General features: G+C 40.4%; 1 long non-coding RNA gene across 1 annotated transcript in view; it reads left to right on the top strand.

Annotated features, from left to right (window-relative positions):
• Window positions 1-590: 590 nt before the first annotated feature.
• LOC138736784 (uncharacterized) overlaps window positions 591-10581 on the top strand; it is a 47972-nt gene continuing 37981 nt past the window's right edge. The window contains exon 1 of the long non-coding RNA XR_011340565.1: window positions 591-655. This is a non-coding gene — a long non-coding RNA (uncharacterized lncRNA). The remainder of the gene's footprint in view (window positions 656-10581) is intronic.

The raw sequence follows: 10581 nt of genomic DNA, 5'->3' as shown, positions 1-10581 counted from the left end.
TTCGTTTTCTGTGTCATGGATTGTTAATAGCAAACTAAGGCGGAAGACATACCTGGAATACTCAATGACTATTTTCCATGAATCTTTATCCAAGAAGAATTGTTTTTATACATACAGCACCGTAATATGCCATTCTGGCCCATGTGCCTGTGCCACCCAATTACACCCAAGTGACCTACAAACTCGTATGTTTTAGAGGGTGGATGGAAACTGGAGCACCCGAAAAACAGCCATGCACACATGGGGAGAATTCCTTATAAACAGTGCCACATTCAAATCCTGGTCACTGGCACTGTAACAGCTTCGTGCTTAATCACTCTGATAAACGTTACCAAATTCTCAGTGGAAAGAGAGCTAGTAGATAATGGATTAACTTAGGAGAATGAGCGGCAGGAGGGGTCAGTTGTACTAGCTGTCAGATCCTGATGGGACGTTTCGTAGGTTGCCTAGGGAAATGGGAGACGTCTAAGCATTCCTGGTTACAGTGTAACGATGGAGTGTTAGAAAATGGCAAATGAAACCTGTTTGTTACAAAAGACTTTGAAGGATATGCTGAGCGACTGTAGGTCATTTCAGTTTCTCAAAAGTGAAGAAGCTTTAAAAAAGGACAATCAGGAAAAATAAGTGATTGTGTTTGTCTAAATAGGATGTTTTGGTGAGTAACAGAAAAGGTTGGTAAAGGGAATGTAATAGGTGTTAACTGTAATTAACTGTCAATTTTAAGAGGGTATTTGACAAAACACTTGATAGGAGTCTAGTTATGAAAACTAAGGTTTTTTGAATAAAAATGCCATTGGTAGCATGGACAGTAAAGTGGCTTAAAGGAAAATTCAGCGAGTGGTGAAATTTCATTTTTATCTGTTTTCATGGCTTTAATATGAGAATGCTAGTTAATATTTCAAGATGTGCAGTGGATAACAGATCTTGGAAGTAAGGACAATAGAGTAATAGACTTCAAATCATAAATAACCTGGCTTAATGGATGGACCAATGACAGAAGAAATTTGTTACCAAGAAATGCCAAGTGATATACTATGGCAGCAAGAATGAGGCAGTGTTACACAATTCTAAATAATGTACAAGAACAGAGGGAATAGTACATAAATTCTTCAAAGTATTCAGAGCTAGAAATAGTTAGTAAATTATAGTAAATCCCAAGATCCATAAAAGTAGGAGACTTATTTTAAACTCTGTATAAATTTCTAATTGGACTACAACTGAAGCATTGTATCCAATTCTGATATCAGTCTTCAGAAAGGATAGAAATGTCTTAGAGAGCAGACAGAAAACTGATTAACTTGGTTCTGAGGAGAAGAGATTTCAGTGACTAAGTTAGAAGGGAAACATTAAAGTTGTTGCCTTATGGATGGAAAAGGAACGAGAGATTTAACTGCAGGACAAAAGTGTGATAAATTTTGACTGGGTAAATAAAATCTGTACCCAGCTCCAGATGGTTCAAAGATCAAGGGATGCAGGTTTAACATTTTGACTAAAGGTATGAGAGGTATGTGAGGAAAAAAATATCAAAGAGTAGTCTAAAGTTTGAATTCATGAAAATAGTAGGGTCTTCAAAAGGGAATTTTAGCACATGGGGAAAGGTCATGGTATTGAAACTAATGGAGATGCTCTATAGCAGTGGTTTTCAAACATTTTCTTTCCACTCACATACCACCTTAAGTAATCCCAATGCCATAAGTGCTCTGTTATTAGTAAGGGATTACTTAAGGTGGTATGTGAGTGGGAATAGGCCAAATAGGTCGAATGGCATCTTTATACTCCATTATGTAATGAATACATGCCTTTCTTGGAATCACTTGACTTAACGTTGGTAGCAGATATTCCACTATTCTAATAATACTTGTTTCCACTGAACGTTTGACAAACTGACAACAGTAGATTGGAGTAAAACTACAGTGCTGGAGAAATTCAGCTGGTCAAAAGGTCTACTTTATGTAGCAAAGATAAAGATGCAAAACCAATGTTTCAGACTTGAGCCCTTCACCAAGGAATGAACAAACGTTGACAGACACCTGAACAAAGTGGTGGGGGGGAGGAGCACGGTCCCAAAGATGGTAGGTAATAGGTAGATAAAGGAGGGAGGGCCCACCAGCAAGAAGGTGAAGGAGGAATGGCTCTGTGAATGGAGTGGGAAGGGGGTGGACAGTTGGAGAAATGAAGACAAAGGAAAAGGGAAGGGAGGGAGAATGGAGAGCAGGCTAACAGAAACCAGAGAAGTCTATGTTAATGCTATCCAATTGGAAAGTGCCCCAATGGAAAATCAAATGTTGTTCTTCCAATTTACAGGTGATCTTGGTGAATAGTACATGAGGCCATGGGCAAACACGAGTGTGGGAGTGGGACACAGAATTAAACTGGTTGGCCACTGGGAGATCTCTGTCCTGATGTGGACAGAGCGAAGGTGCTTAGCGAAGCAATCTGCCAATCTGCTCCCAGTCTCTCCGATGTAGAGAAGACCTCAAAGGGAGCACCAGATGCAGTAGATAACTCCCACAGATACATAAGTGTTGCTTCACTTGAAAGGACTGTTTGTGGCCCCAAATGGTGGTGAGAGAGGAGATGTGGAAGTGTGTGGTACTTTGTGGTCAAAGGGGAAGGTGGCAGGAGGCAATTGGTGGGGAAGAGTGAGTGTATGAGGGAATCACAGAGGGAAAAATGGGGAAAATGTGTTTAGTGGTGGGATCCTGTGGGCGGTGGCATAAATTATGGAGGATTATATAGTGGATGTGGAGGCTAGAGGGGTGGTAGGTAAGGACAAAGAGAATCCTGTGTTTGTTATATCTGGGGGCAGAGGTAGCCAGGGCAGATGAGCAAGAAATGGCAGAGATGCAGGTAAGGCGTGAGTTGGTGGTGGAGGAAGGGAAGCCACATTTGTGGAAGAGGCGGACATTTCAGATGCTCTGGACTGGAGAGTCTGTCTCATCTTGGGAACAGATGGAGTGGAGATGGAGAAATTGCGAGAAGGGAATAGAATCCTTACAGGGGACTGGGTGTGAAAGCATATTGACGAGGTACTTGTAGGAGTTGATGAGTTTGTAAAATATGTCGAGGAAAGCTTTTCTCCCAAGATGAAGATAGAGAGATCAAGAAAGGGGAGAGTGTTGTCTGAGATGGACCAGGTGAGTTTGAGTTTAGGATGAAATTTGGCTGCAAAATGAATGAAGATGACAAGCTCATCATGGGTGCATGAGGCAGCCCCAATGTAGTCATCAATATAGTGGAGGAAGAGTTGAGGGGTCTTGCCTGTGTAGGCTTGCAGCATAGATTGCTCCACAAAGCCAAAAAACAGGCAGGTGTAGCTAAGACATATGTGAATACCCATGGCTACTCCTTTGATTTGAAGAAAGCAGGATGAGCCAAAGGAGAAGTTATTAAGAGTGAGAACAAATCCTGCCAGGTGGAGGAGGGTGGTCATGGAAGGTGACTGGTTAGGTCTATTTTCAAGAAAGAAATGATGGGCTTCAGAATGGGGAATGGAGGTGTAAAGGGATTGGACATCCATGGTAAAACTGGTCCATGATCCAAGGTAGACAGGATCAAGTTTTGGATAGGATCAAATCCACAAATTTAATTTTGACTTCCTATTGACATGTAGAGTACACATAAACATTGGCATTTTTATATACAAAAAACATGCAGCAAGCTGACAGTAATTAGACACACAATCAATATTTTATTAAACCACTTGGAAACCCAATCATAATTCCAACTAAATTAGCTTCTCTCACAATGTTGTCACACTAGCTAGGAATCCATATCATATTGCACTAATTTGTTATGTAAATCTTTATCACATTCGATACTGAGAGTCCTGTATCAAGAAGGAGAATAGCATTTTGAAACACTGGCAACTTTCCAGGCCATGCCACCTTTATTGGCTCAGACACCTTCACAACCAAGACAAAGAAATGGTGTCTTGTGGTTCTGCTTCCACACAAAGGCTTAGGGTAGAGTCCTCTTTTCAAACTAAAAGCTGAAGAGAATTTGGCACTGACTGCTATGTAAGAGGTCTGAGCATGAAAGTATTTGTGAATTGAGCAATAATTTCATCTGCAAGAAAGGGTGAGAAGGATTCCTTTACGTTATCCTCCTTCTTCAGAATAGGAAAAGGGATATTATTGTCATGAGCATGTGTTATGGAATTTGTTGTTTTGCAGCAAAAGCATGGTGCAAAATTACTATAAAATTACAATTATGTAAGTACAAGATTGCAAAAAAAAAGAGAGGAATCGAGGTAGTGTTCATAAATCTGATGGTGAAGGGTAAGAAATGTTTTTTGTAGCATTGAGTGTGTGTTTTCCGGCTCCTGTACCATCTCACCAGTGGTAGCAGTGCTAAAAGGGCACGGCCTCTGTGGTGAGGGTCCTTGATGATAGAAGCTGCTTTCTTGAGGCATTCCCTCTTAACGATATCATTAATGGAGTGATGATTAATGCCCATAGTGGCACTGGTCAAGTTTACAACCCTCTGTAGCCTGTCCTGTACATTGACACCTCCATACCAGACATTGATGCAACCACTCAGAATGCTCTCCGCAATACACCTGTCGAAATTTGCAAGAGTCTTTGGTGATGTACGAAATCTCCTCAAATTCCTCATGAAATATAGCTGCCGGCATGCCTTCGTCATAATTGCATTAACTTGATTGTGCCAGGATAGGTCTACAGAGATGTTGACACCCAGAAATCGTTTCTTACCCTTTCCACTGCGGACCTTTCAATGAGGACTAGTTTGTGTTTTCCTTCTGCCATCCATAATCAATTCCTTTATTTTATTGATGTTGAATGCATGGTTGATGTGGAGATACCACTCAACTAGTTGATCTCACTCCTATACGCTTCCTCATTGCCATCTGTGGTTCTGCCAACAATAGTGGTATCATCATCAGCAAATTTTTAGATGGTATTTGCATTGTGCTTAGCCGCACACTCATGGTATCGAAAGAGTAGAGCAGTGGGTGAAGCATGCATTTTTGAGGTGCGTCTGCGTTGATTGTCAAGAGGAGGAGAATTTCCCAATCTGCACCAACTGTGGTCTTCTGATGAGGAAGTCAAGGATCTAGTTGCAGAAGGAGGTATAGAGGCCCAGATTTTGAAGCTTGCGAATCCAATACTGAGGGAAGATGGCGTCGAAAGCTATATTCGATGAAAAGCAGATTGATATAGGTTTTGCTGTTGTCCAGGTAATCCAGGGCTGAGTGGAGAGCCAGTGAGATTGTATCTGCTGTGGAAAGATTGTGACAGTAGATGAATTGCAGTGGGTCCAGATCTTTGATTAGGTATAAGTTCATTCTGGCCATGACCAACCTCTCAAAGCATTCCATTAGTAGATGTGAGTTCTACTCGGTGGTTACCATTGATGAGGATCACCTTCCTCTTCTTGGACACTGGTGGGATTTGACATCCTTTGGAAGAACTTCTAACTCCTCCTTAAGTTTTTGACTGCTGCCTCATATCTTGGTTAATCAAACAAGGTCACTAAAATTCTTCCAACATTAGGCAGTTATATGATACTCAGGATGGCGTTTACTGCTGATGCCCTCACATTCTTTCAGATCTAGATTTGGCGAATTGTTGAAAAAGCCTTCCGTGCGATAAAGCTGGAATTTCTTTGATTGAGTTTTCAAGAAAACAAATCAGTAGGGTAACCTATAACTTGGAAGGGGGTGAACCTGTGGAATTCTCCGCCAGAGAAAGTAGAGGGTCTCAAGACACCGAATGTTCATAAATTGAAGCAGTTAGATTTCTAGGTACAATTGGCAACTCGAATCATGGAAAAAGTCACCCATGATCATTTTGACAACAAAATAGCCTGTCCTGCTCCTCGTTTTCTGTATTTCTAAACATCTACTGGCCGCACGTTAGGAGTGGTAGAAATTTCAAGTTGCAGAAAATGGCTTGGTTAGCCCTGTAAAGCCGTAATAGATGCATTTCATTTCTACACATATAAAACTGAGAACAGGATTTACAGGTTTAATGGTATTTTCAAGAACTTTGGGTCGGCAAGGTCTCACTAGTTGGCAGACCTAATGAACCATGGAGATGTGGTGCTGTAGAGAAAACTCCAAACTCTCAAATTTGGAACAACTCCTCTGATTTTATCATTATCAATGTGATTACTGCTTAATTAATTGCATTAGCAATATGAGAGTGCACTTTACTTAAAAGTCATTTTCAAACAGGCCAACTTCCTTCTATTATCATCTTGTAATGAGATGACCTGATGTTTTTCCTTGGAGAATATTAGAGAAATAAAACACCAAAGTGAAATTAATTAATTAGATTTGGATTAGAACTATATTGAATTATTTCTCCTACTTAACCATTCTTCAGTTCTCAATGTGATCTATTGCATCCTCCACCATTGCACATCTGTGCTCCCCTATCCTAGGAGCGCATTTGCCATATGTTTCATTCCTAGCTGGCTCAATCCAACCATTTACTCTCATCTTTCTCCTCAATCTGTTAGTATGTTCCACAATCTGTATATCTTTGTCCCTTCCTCTTCTTTTAATTCCATATTATCAATCCATACACATCAAACTAATCTCAATAAATATGCTCTTTGACCACTTCCTTCATCCCCTAATGTGCTGTCAAACCAATTATTCAGCATCAATAATCCCCTAATGTGCCTTTTACACAGCCATTTCGTTTCAGAGTATTTGCGGTTTTACTTCACTATGCCTTCTGGATAAAAAGCACAGACATGGAATGGGAGGGGTGGGGTCATTCCAGTCCCAGCTTTTTTTTTTTCTGGCACAAGAGGTAGTAACAGTGCCAGATCGACATCTGTGTAAAAAGGGTGATCCGGCATTGTGGGACCATGACAGGAAAGGATGTGTATGTGTACCGTATTGTTTTTTAGTGTATGTTCAGGAAAAGCATTTAAATCTTGGACAAAACATGCAAGTAGGACAACAGGAAAAATCTTTTTAATAATAATAATAATAATAATACCGCTGTCCCACTCTCTTCCGGTGATCCACTGTCCCACTCTCTCCTGGTGGCCCACCGTCCCACTCTCTTCCGGTGGCCCGCTGACCCACTCTCTCCCGGGGTGAGGGCAATCACAAAGTTTGGCTGGGGCCAGCACCAACCCAGTACATCACTGATTTGCCAGATTGAGTTTTACAGGAAAGGTAAAAGGTAAAAGGATCTGGCGAGTAGTTCACTGACCACCAGGCACTTGGAGTAAACTCCAAGCCCATGTCAGATGTCTATGCATGCTCTCGTAAAAGCAGGTCTGAAATGAGCTGTAGATAAAATGAGCTGGTGGTGAAATAGTGATGCATCCTCTACTAGACTCATTGTGAAACACTGATGTGTTGCTGGGAGGAGAATGAGAGATGATTTAATTCATAAATACATAATTCTTGGTTTTGACAGGGCAGATGTGGGGTGGCTGTTGGTCTTTCATGAATTAAATAAAAGTATGCATCAAAGGGTACCAAGTCTGGAACTCTACAGAAGGAGAGTGTGAATGCTCAATTACTGAATGTATTCAAGACAGTCACTGATAGACCTGCAGATATTAAGGGAGAGGAGATAAGTGTTAGGGAGTGACATTGTGATAAAAGGCTATCCCCCACACTGATCCCACCGCCCCACTCTCAGCTGTCCCCAGGTGTTTCTAGTCTCCTTGATCTGTGAGCAAGCTGGTCTGTGGGTTTGTCCTCAGTTTGAAGAGTCTGACACCCCAAGAGCCCACCACCAGCCCCCAATGATAGATAGCAGTGATTAGTAAAGGATTACTTTAAGGTGGTATGTGAATGGAAAGAAAAAGTTTGACATCTACTACTATAGTGGAGTAGATCAATACTTGCAGTAGATTTTCCCATGCACTTTTATAAATTGTTGTTTTAATAAAATTAATGTTTGATTGTAATCCCTTGTGTCCAGATTCGTATCTCTCGAACCTGACTCTTTCTCAACACAACAATGACCAGTGCAGGGACCAATAGCAGTGATGCTAGTGTGCAACGCAGCAAAGATGATTATTGTCACCGTTATTCACCATTATCACCCTAATTTCAACCACATATAAGACGAGGAATATTTTTGAGCCATCTTTTGGGAAAAAAGTGTGTCTAACATGCCATCAAATATGGTATGTTATATGTGACACTAGACGCCGATGCCATTGCTGTTGCGTTACACATCCTGCCTCTTTTACTCTCAGAATGCTGGCTTGCTGTTTAAAATGACACACTACCTGGCATTATGCCACCTTTATTTGATTCAGTGTAAAGGACCAAAGCCGGCTTTAATGATGGGCCTTCATTAAGGGAATATTGTGGGATTTTTGTGTAAAAACCCAATCTGTTTGCCCTGGGTATGGAAGAAAATATCATGAAAGATCAAGATGAATATTCTACCACCTGATCAAAACAAATTCACCTGTTTATACCTTTAGGTCTTTCCCAACCTCATATCCATTGTAGCTAAAATTCTAAATTCATACACATCTTTATTCAGGAAGGAGACCAAATTGAACATCATACTCCGGGTGAAGTTTCATTGAGACCCGACATAATTGTTGTAAAGCATCTAGCTCTTGTACTCATTTCTTCTGAAATAAAGGTCAACATTCGATCTGCTTTCCAAAGTGGAGGGAGCAATGAATATGATGTATTTTGACTTTTGATATGGTCCCATACATTACATTTCAACAAACTTACAGCTCATAGAATTGATTGTGATATTTGATGCAGATTCGGAATTGGTTATCAGACAAAATCAAAGTGCAGAACTAAATAGATCTTTCAGGCTGACAGGTTGTGATAACTGGAGTCCCGCAGAAACCCTTCTTGGGTTGCAATTATTTATGATTATCATCAATTTGGGTTAGTTAACCAAATATCACATGTCCATGCTTGCAGATGATTCAAAATTGAAAGGGATTGTTAATAGGGAAGGCAATGCAGAGTCTTCATGAACTTGGCTAAGTGAATGAGAATGTACAGATACAATATAAAAAGATGTGAAATCATCCACTTTGGTTCACCAACTCACAATAGAGTATATGTTTTAATTTACAAGAGACTGTGGAATGTTAATGTTCAAATGAGCCTGTATCTCCTTGTGCATAATGTCTCGAAAGTCAACACACAGGTGTAGCACTCAAAGCAGAAGCAAACAAAACAGATAAACAAGAAGCTTGCAAGTGGTGAAAAACAGGAACAATGCACAAAGTACTGGAGGAACTCAGCAGGTCAGGCAACATTCATGAAAAGAATGTAGATTGATAAAATAGGGAAACAGATATCATGTGTATTTTAATGCAGATGAATAAATGAAGTACTTCAGGAAAAGGAAAAACAATATACACCAAATTATACTGTCTGATGGGGAATGGGGGCATTGATTCAAGAATCCAATTTCCATGATGGAGAGAGTGAAATTATGATAAAATGGAGGGGTACCAATCAAGGAGCCCACTTTGCTCTGGATGGTACTACCTACTTTGAGTAGTATAGGAGCTGTTCTCATCCACACAATAAAGAATATTCCATCACATCCTAAGTTGTACCTTGTCATTGGTGAAAAGGCTTTGGGATGTCACCAGAGGAAGTTCTTGGAGAGGATGGCCTGCTCTTTCTGTCCAAAGTATTTATGTAGTTGCTCCAGTTAACTTTCTTTTTAATCAGTGGTGACTCTCTAGGATGTTGATATTAGGAAGTCAACAGTAGTAATGCCATTGAATGTCAAGGGGAGGCGATTACATGTTTTATTGCTGGAGATGGATAACTATTTCCTACTAATTGTGGGACATACTATTAATTGTCAATTTTTAGTTGCAGTCTTGAAGTTGTTGAAAGGTGTCCAATATGGAGTGAGGTGGGCTATTATTCTGAGGCAGGAGTCAAATCCCTTTTCTATGAAGTCTTGGAACAGTGCCCCAACAGTCTTTGGGTTCTGTTCAACCATAATGTGTTAACAAGTTCCTAAAACCAAAATGGCATTTGAGCTTTTTACAGTTTTTTTTATAGCTCCAATGCACCAAAACATGCAGCCTCCATCATTAAGGACCCTCACAACCCAGGCCATGTCCTCTTCACTCTGCTACCGTCGGAAAAAAGGTACAAGAGCCTGAAGACGAGCATTCAGCAGCTTCTTCCCCTCTGCCATCAGATTCCTGAATGAACAATGAACTACTGACACTGCCTTACTTTGTCTTTTTCTTTTTCTTGCACTATTTTTTTATTCATTTTTTTGTAAGGTGGTTTATATAGATGTTTGCAAAGCTCAGCCATCATAGGTGTTATTGCATATCTCCTGCAGCACTTAACTATTTGGTATTGTCCACAAACTTCACAAAGAAAGAGCTGAATGGCTCATTGACAGTTTTGTAAAGCACCATTGAATTTGTGAGTTTTGATTGACAAGAAGTGCTCAAAGGCCTTTGTGGAGTGTGGAGAAATATGTGCTTCATTCAATGTTGTGAAGGGAAGTAGTGGCCATTTCTGAGGGGAGAGTAGTGGACTGTACTGAGGTTCACTGAATGTAGGAGATGTAAGGGAAGAAGGGAGAGAAATTGGACCAATTGAGCAATGAGAAAAAA

Source organism: Narcine bancroftii, chromosome 6 (genome assembly GCF_036971445.1).
Source record: "Narcine bancroftii isolate sNarBan1 chromosome 6, sNarBan1.hap1, whole genome shotgun sequence".
Taxonomy (NCBI): Eukaryota; Metazoa; Chordata; class Chondrichthyes; order Torpediniformes; family Narcinidae; genus Narcine; species Narcine bancroftii.
The sequence above is the reverse complement of the archived record's forward strand: the minus strand, read 5'-3'. Positions and strand labels throughout refer to the sequence as shown.